Genomic DNA, 8,597 nt, shown 5'->3' on the forward strand with positions numbered 1-8,597 from the left:
AATAAATATTTTTAAAAAATGTGAAAAGGTTGAAAAAATTGAAAAAACTTGAAATGGGTGGAAAAAGTTGAAATCGGTTAAAAAGTTGAGAAAAAGCTGAATTTGGTTGAAAAAGTTGAAATCGTTTGAAAAAGTTGAAAAAAGTTGAAATTGGTTGAAAAAGGAGAAAAAAGTTGAAATTTGTGGAAAATGTTGAAAAAGGTTGAACAAGCATTAACAAGCTTGAAAAAGTTGAAAAAAGTTGAAATTGGTTGAAAAAGGAGAAAAAAGTTTTAATTTGTGGAGAATGTTGAAATTTTTTTAAATGGGTTGAAAAAAGTTAAAATGGTTTGAAAAAGTTGAAAGTGATTTAAAAAAAGGTGAGAAAAAAATTGAAATGAGTCCAAATCGGTTGAAAAAGTTGAAACATGTTAAAAAGGGTTGAAAAAGTTGAAAAAAGTTCAAATGGGTTGAAAAAAGTTAAAATGGGTTGAAAGAGTGGAAAAATGTTGAAATTGATTAAAAAAGGTGGAAAAAAAAATGAAACGAGTCCAAATGGGTTTAAAAAGTTGGAAAAAGTTAAAATGGGTTGAAAAAGTTGAAATCAGTTAAAAACAGTTGATAAAACTTGAAATGAGTTGAAAAAGTGTAAAAAGCTGAAATGTGTTGAATGTTTTATCTGAAAGTGAACAAACAGATGAACATGTTAAAAGTTGAAATCAGGTGTAGAATGGATGAACAGCTGAAGTTCAGTGTTAAAAGTTTAAAATGTTGAAAATGTAAATGGAAAAAGTTACATAGTTTAATAATTTAAAAAGTTGAAACAACGTGGAAGATTTCAGTAGACCTTTGATTAGTAATAAATGATACGATACATGACTGTCAGCATGAGTCAGCACATAAATGTAATAAATGTAGTTAATGAATCAACATAACACAAGTACAGACATTGGAAAATAACATCACCTGTACTTTTCTATCAATCTATGTACAGACCCTTTCTAAAAAAAATAGAATATCATGGAAAAGTTCTTTAAGTTCCATAATTCCATTCAAAAAGTTAAACTTTCATAGATTATATATTCAGGGCCCACAATTTAAATAATTTCAAGTATTTATTTGTTTATTTTTACATAATTTGGGCTTCTAGCTCATAAAACCCATGAAAACAGGAATTCAAAAAATTAGAATAATGTGAAGAAATCATCATTTACTTTTCAGTTTTTGCAGAAAAAAAGAGGAGAAGAAGGACTAGACCAGGCCTGTGGTCCATGGTCCTCTTTTCTGATGAAAGTAAAGTGTGTCTTTCATTCAGGAATCAAGGTCTAAGTGTTTGGAGGAATAGAACCCAAGCTGCTTGAGATCCACAGTCAGTCATGTTTTGGGGTGCAATGTTCTGTTCTGTTCCTCACCCGTCTTCCTCCAAACACTTGGACCTTGATTCCTGAATGAAAGGCACACTTTCATAGGTTTTATGAGCTGGAAGCCCAAATGATGTAAAAATAAACAAACAAATACTTGAAACTGTTTAAATTGTGGGCCCTGAATCTATAATCTATGGAAGTTTACATTTTTGAATGGTAAATGGACATGATTTATATAGAGTTTTATCACCACACTGAAACAGTCTCAAAGCGCTTTACATATCAGCTCATTCACCCAATCACTCTCACATTCACACACCAGTGGGACAGGACTGTCATGCAAGGCACTATTTATGTATTTTATGTATACGTAGAAGTACAAACTATGACACACTAATGTTGAAATGACTGGTTTTCCAGCATAAAATCTGTGGCCCTCTTGAGATCAAAATGGTCCGTATTTGGCCCCTGAACTAAAATGAGTTGGACACCCTGGTCTGGGGCCAACCAATCAATAGAACAGCCCCTGACTGCAGGAATCACAGCAAAGCAAAGCAGCAGCGTCTCCACCTCTCTAATAACACTAGCATAGCTTAGCGTAGCTAATGGGAAAGGAGGAACAAGATAAACATACCTGTCAGGTGGTGTCACTGAATGGACAGGTGAGCTCTAACGCAGCAGGTGAAGTGAGGCAACGAGGCAACAAAGGGCAACAGCAGCATTGAGAGCAACTAAGAAAATGCTGTTGGTCTCTGAGTGTGTAAACGCAACAGTTCCAAACTACACACCTGCTCCACTAACTAACCACAGACAAGAAGCTGGGACACAAGGAAGTGGGGCGGAGCCAAAGCTGAGAGCAACAGGTCCAAAGTTGATGTTTTATAACACCTGAGTGATACGAGCCAATCAGAGGGAGGAGAGAGAGATCAATAATCCTGTTATTAAACATCACACATTTACACTATTTTACACCATTAAACCTGTGTTTGACCCCAGGGTTGGCCTCAGACCAACATCCACCACTTATTTCATTAGATCCAGAACCTACTTTTTATATTTATTTTAGCATCTCATTTACTTTTAGGTGTTTTTTTATTTAATAATAAAGTTTTATATTTAGACATCTGTGTCTTTTATTTAGTTGAAATCACTGTAAATGTCATTGTCTCCCTCTAGTACCCCTGTAGTGGCATGGCGTACCCCCATTTGAGAAACACTGGTGTAGATGACAATCTGTGGCCTAAGCAGCATTAACGTCAGCATTAGTAAATAGTTGGTATTTCCATTCCACTTCTACATCCCACCTGATTCATATTTCCTTCTGTTGCTGTGGTTACGCTGCTCACGTTCTTTTCTCACACTCATTGTACTCACATGATTTATTTGATCTACAAACACTCAGATCAGACTCAACTGTGAAGGTCTATCGTCTGCTTTCTGACAAACTATCTCCACAATAATCACATGTAGTTTGTGATTTTAGGATAAAGGAGAAAAAACATCTTTTCAATCCTTTGGATCCAAAGCGTTGACATGTTTCACCTTGGAAACTCCAGAGGTCATTGGTCTACTGAACACATGTCTAACCATTGGGACTGTGTGTTCATAAGATAAAGTCAGTGAGCTGATCTATTGATCACAGTTCAGCCTAATATCAAACATATAGAACAAATAATGTTATTAGGTACACACACACACACACACAAACCATTCTGTCCTTCAGAAATAGATGTTTCTTTCATTTGATTTGTTTTATATCATTGTTAAAAATGTGTAAACATGAAAAAAAAAATCTAAATACAAAAAGTTGAATCTAAATCAAAATGTTCAATCTAAATATTAAACCTAAATCTAAAACCAAATTCGCTGAGAGTACCGACATGCTGAATGTCAGTTATGAAGACATCAAGGATGCAGAAGACCTTGGAGGGTGGGGTGTGTGGAGTGTGGGTGGGGATTGACAGGCGTTGACCAGCCAACCTTATATGATTTAGCTTTACACTCTGTGACTGATTGAATATTTAGATTGAACATTTAGGGCCTGTACTACAAAGCTAGATAAGTGAAGCTTGGATTTATCTCCATTAGCTGGATTCACCTAACCAAACATTCTCCATCAGACAGAAGCTGGACAATGAAGCACAATATAAACTCACTAATGTAACCCTGGTGATGTCAGACAGGCTACGTACACGCTCCTGTGACAGGGGTGGAGCTTACAGTGTCAGACCAATTACAAACACAAAGACACTGTGTAGAGCAATTTACTTTACAATTGATGAACAATTATTTATAAATATGAAGAATTAAAATCCATAATTCAGACCAAAAACAACAGTTTTACTGGTGAAGCTGTGGTGTTTATGTGATCCTGACCAGCAGCAGCCCAGACCTCACCCTGCATCCAGGACTTAGCAGGCTGGAGCTGCTGCTCTTCCATCCCACCTCCTCAGGCGTGTTGGCTGTAGGCACCACCAGATCTCCTCTGATATGGGACGTGAGCTCCCAGGATGCACCGCTGTAACAATCGTAGTCTGTGTTAGTGTCTTATGTTGAACTTGTCTCAGCTTGTCTGTTAAGTTTTCATTTCAGACTGTCCTGTTGTTGGTCGTAGGCTGCTTTTAGTTTGTTGGAGACTGTCTGACACTGTTTTACAGCCCTGTGGCTCTGTCTAAATGCTGGAGCAGCACAGGTAACCCTTATGTTTGCAGTCCTGGTCCTAGTCTCCCTAGACGGAGACCCCCCTCACACTTCTTCCCCCTACCATGAGCCCACCCTGGCTGCTGCTGATCCAGCACCCCATGCTCTCATTAGCATTAATAAGGTGTTATGAAGGCTGTCATTAAGTGTCGTTCACTAAATTATGACACCTTTGGAGTAGGGCTGCTCAATTATTTGAAATTCGATTACAATTTTGATTATTACACCCAACAATTACAAAAATAACATAATCGAAAAAAAACAATTATTAAAAAAAGAAAAACTCCCATTCCATCCATTTTCTGACCCACTTTTTTCAGGGTCACGGGGTCAATAATTATAATTGTAATTGATAATTAATTACAATTATGGTGTAAATGTCATATTAATTGTAATTGAAAAATAATATGTTGCTGTTGTAATCATAATTGAATTGGAATTGACTTCAGAAAATTGCCTTTCTAATTGTAATTCTATAAAAAATGTAAGTTATAATTTAATTAAACACAAAACTGGGGAATAATGTTACAGATCCATGGCTTACACATACTGTATGTAGTTAATAATTATCCAAATATGTTTAATATTAGGTTTTCCCGCTACCTGTGAGTGAGTCTTCACACCATACAGGTGGTAATGGTTAGAAGGGTTAGGATATACAGTAATAACATTAAGTGTTTATAGTTCAATTCCAACTCGTGTCCTAAGTTTACATAAGATATTCTAATCAATGAACTAAAATGTAAATGTAATGATGCTAAAACAACACCATACAGACACATACAAAATAACAGGCCTGTAAATTTACCACTTTGTGATTAATTGTAATTGAACTTTACTAATTGAGAATCATAATTGACTTTCAGGGGATACAAAAACAATCAGAATTTAACTGTAACCATAAAAAATGCTGGTCACTGAATCATAATTGAGTTATAATTGAACATGGATAATCTGAAGTGTAAATTGGTCATTTTAAAATGTAATGGCCACAATTATCTGTGACATGTGTAGTTACAGAATGTGTCCACTAGATGTTGCTAGTGAGTCCATATTTAGTGAAGAAAGGATCTTACCAACCTCTCGTGTCCTTTTACTATTTAAAAGGAGTAAAACAACAACTCATAACAGGGTTGAGATCATATTAGCTTTGAATCAGGAATTGATGATAACCTGAGTTTGATAAGAAAACACTTTGAAAGCCTGAGAGCAAATATGATCTTTTTATAAAGTGAGTCTTGATAGAACACGTTTTACTGTTGGCCTGACAAACAATAACAGATATTCTTCTTTAGCTCCTCCCTCCGTGTATAGACACAACAATACAAAAATGCACAAATATTGTAAAAGATCTGACAACCTTTTGGTTTTAAAGACGACACTTTGTTGAGTCATGGTAATTAAGGCATAAACAGAGGTGAAAGTAATGGATTACAAGTACTCGCGTTACTGTAAATGAGTTACATTTATGGGTACGTTTACTTTTATGAGTATATTTCTAAATCAGTAATTCCTTACATTTCTTCACCAACCGTTACCGAGTAAATTATGATTTTTTTTGTTTTAAAATGATCAACGTATATAGTGAAACTACAAAAAATGAAATGAACAGGCAACAATTAAATCGACCAACCAGATTAAACGTAATGTATGTCGTCAAAACAGTGTAGAATATTTGTTATTTTCACACTTTTATTGCTTATAAATGTAGTTATACATAGAGCCTGATAATAGTTTTTGCTTTGAATTGATTTCATAGATGTTATTTTGTTTTAAAAAAAGAATTGTACATTGTGACAAAGCTTTTATTTTATACAGATGCCTTTGTTCTAATTGTGCAAGATTTAGTCTTTTCTTTTTTATGTTTATACATGTGATGTTTACTGTATGCAAGTGGAATGAACTGAGCTACTTTTTATTTGTATTTCAGTACTTCATGTATGACTTACTTGAATACAATTTTAATCAAGTAACAGTACTTCTACTTGAATAGCCTATGTAACCCAATATATCGATGATAAAAGTTATTACAGTGTAATATCAAGTTGGACTAATTATCAGCAAACCCAGATTGGTTAGGAGCTCTATGGACGAGCAGCAATAATGAGTCAAACAAGGAATAACTGTTGAGTAGCAACTCATGTATTATTACAATGATTCAGATACCAAAACAAAAATAAAAGTGTGCACACTAAACAAACAAAAATAAGAATTGTCCATTGGGCCTTAAAAAATGAAAATTGTTGCAGCTGTTCTTAAAGTTTCTTTGAAGGGTGATGTGTATATACTGTATGTGTGAGTGTGTACGTGTAGGTGTCTTCTCTTCCAGGTTCCTACTCACCATCAGTTTTCAACCAGGATCTCTTCCTGGTCCTTGGACTTTCTCGTCCACTCAAAAAACCTGACCTAAAAATAAGGTCATATCTATTAAAATCAACTCTGATGCATCATTTAAGTGTAAATGTCAAAAATGCATCAGACTCCACACATAAATCTACAATTATATAACATAATAAATCTTCAGGTTTTGTTGTACAACATTCAATTACTCAAATCTAACTGCTTATGTGAACAGCATTCCAGTAATAATTATGGTAAGTAATCATTTACATTCAAAATATCATAACCAAATCAAAATCAGAATAACATATATACATAAAACAGTATAAAAATGTAGTTCAGAGGTATTAAAGTAGTATACTTAATTTCTCCCACACTATAGGCCTACTAGTGTGAGAGGAACCACACCACACTCACCCTTTAACATACTTAAACTCACAGTTGAGCTAAAATAAAGTCATTCAACACTTTGCATTTATAAAATATAATTTCACTCTAAAATATTTTTTTATAACTTTAACACTTTTTAATATATATATACATCAGCATAAAATAATAAACTCAGTATATACATGTGTAAAACACTGCATCATTATTTATCTCAGTTCATCCTAAAGACTTTTATAGAGCTACTACTTCCTTTTAGCAACAGAACAACAGAAAAATAGCACCAGAGCAGCCACAGAGCCATGTTTCTCACCGTTAATCTGTCTTTATAACACGTTGTCATAACGACTGCTGCAGGGAAGGCACGTGGCTTTAGCCTGTGAGATACAGAGCTAGCATGGCTGTTAATGCTAAGTATCAGCTAGCTCTCTTTAATGCTAAGTATCAGCTAGCTCTCTTTAATGCTAAGTATCAGCGAGCTCTCTTTAATTCTAAGTATCAGCTAGCTCTCTTTAATGCTAAGTATCAGCTAGCTCTCTTTAATGCTAAGTATCAGCTAGCTCTCTTTAATGCTAAGTATCAGCTAGCTCTCTTTAATGCTAAGTATCAGCTAGCTCTTTTTAATGCTAAGTAAGAGCTAGCTCTCTTCTTACCACGTTTTCCGTCTCTCCTTCATCTGGTCTTGCCTCCAGGCTTCCAGTAGGTAAGTGCACTGACTCTCTCTCCGTTTAACTCGCGTATTTTCTCCTCTTTCCGTCTTTTTTTCCTCCGCTGCGTAGCTGCTAAACTCTGGCGTCCGAGGTTGGAAAAGACCAGGAGAACAACACGCATGCGCATCACTTCTGAGCTGACAGGCTGGACGTGACCTGCGTAGCCTCTGATTGGCTGTTGAAGAGTCCGTATCCTCCGCGTGGGGTCATGTGAACTGAGTGATGCATTCAAGTACAATAAGACATTTTATGTAGTTTTATGGCTCCTCAGACGGTGTAAATCTAAAGTTTAATTACAGGTCAGTGCATTTCACCCAAACAGCTCTTCATATGTTCAGACGTACACTTCACCATGTAAACATAGAGCTGATTTATAGAGCACATGTAAACATAGAGCTGATTTATAGAGACTGTCTGCTGTTTCATAGTGATGACACATGATTAAAGAAATCACATGTGCCAGTTCAAAAAAAGGAATTTGTTCATTAGATCAAGAAGCAGGATCAGATCAAAGATAACTGCCATAATTCAGATTAAAAAATATGAATGAATAATAATAATATTAAAATGTTTAGAACAGTGATTCTCAACTGGTGGGTCGGGACCCAAAAGTGGGTCATGGAAAGCTGGCCAAAAAAAGCCAACAAAAAATGTAATGTCTGTCATGTGTGACTTGTCTTTTATTTTGAAAGAAACTTTTCTTTTGACAGACATCCAGTGAAAAGCATGTTGCAAATATATAGATTTATGTTTTTCTAAAAATTATGTATGCGTGTTTTCAACAGCTATCTTTGAAAAAAAAACTACATTTGGTTGGTTGAATTAAAAAAATAAATAAAAAAGTGGGTTTAGAATAAGGCCAGAATCAGTGCTTTAGTCCCTCACTTTGACTTTAAAAACAATATATATATATATATATAAAAAAAAAAAAAAAAAATATATATATATATATATATATATATATATATATATATTTTTTTTTTTATTATTATTGTTTTGCTTTAGCCTTATTATTTGACACCATGGAGATAACATCTCATGAGGATATATGCACTTTAAGGCCTATGTGTTATAAAATAACTGCTTTAAAATAACACCAGTAAATAATATATCAATA

General features: G+C 34.7%; 1 long non-coding RNA gene across 1 annotated transcript; it reads right to left on the reverse strand.

Moving 5' to 3' along the window:
* Nucleotides 1-3,748: 3,748 nt before the first annotated feature.
* LOC114459044 (uncharacterized) lies at nt 3,749-7,596 on the reverse strand. Its single transcript, XR_003673198.1, has 3 exons — nt 7,427-7,596; nt 6,385-6,449; nt 3,749-3,861 (listed from the first exon to the last, which is right to left on the reverse strand). It is a non-coding gene; the product is annotated as an uncharacterized LOC114459044 (long non-coding RNA).
* Between the last annotated feature and the right edge of the window lie 1,001 nt (nt 7,597-8,597).

The sequence above is a fragment of the Gouania willdenowi genome, unplaced genomic scaffold (assembly GCF_900634775.1).
Source record: "Gouania willdenowi unplaced genomic scaffold, fGouWil2.1 scaffold_236_arrow_ctg1, whole genome shotgun sequence".
Lineage (NCBI taxonomy): Eukaryota > Metazoa > Chordata > Actinopteri > Blenniiformes > Gobiesocidae > Gouania > Gouania willdenowi.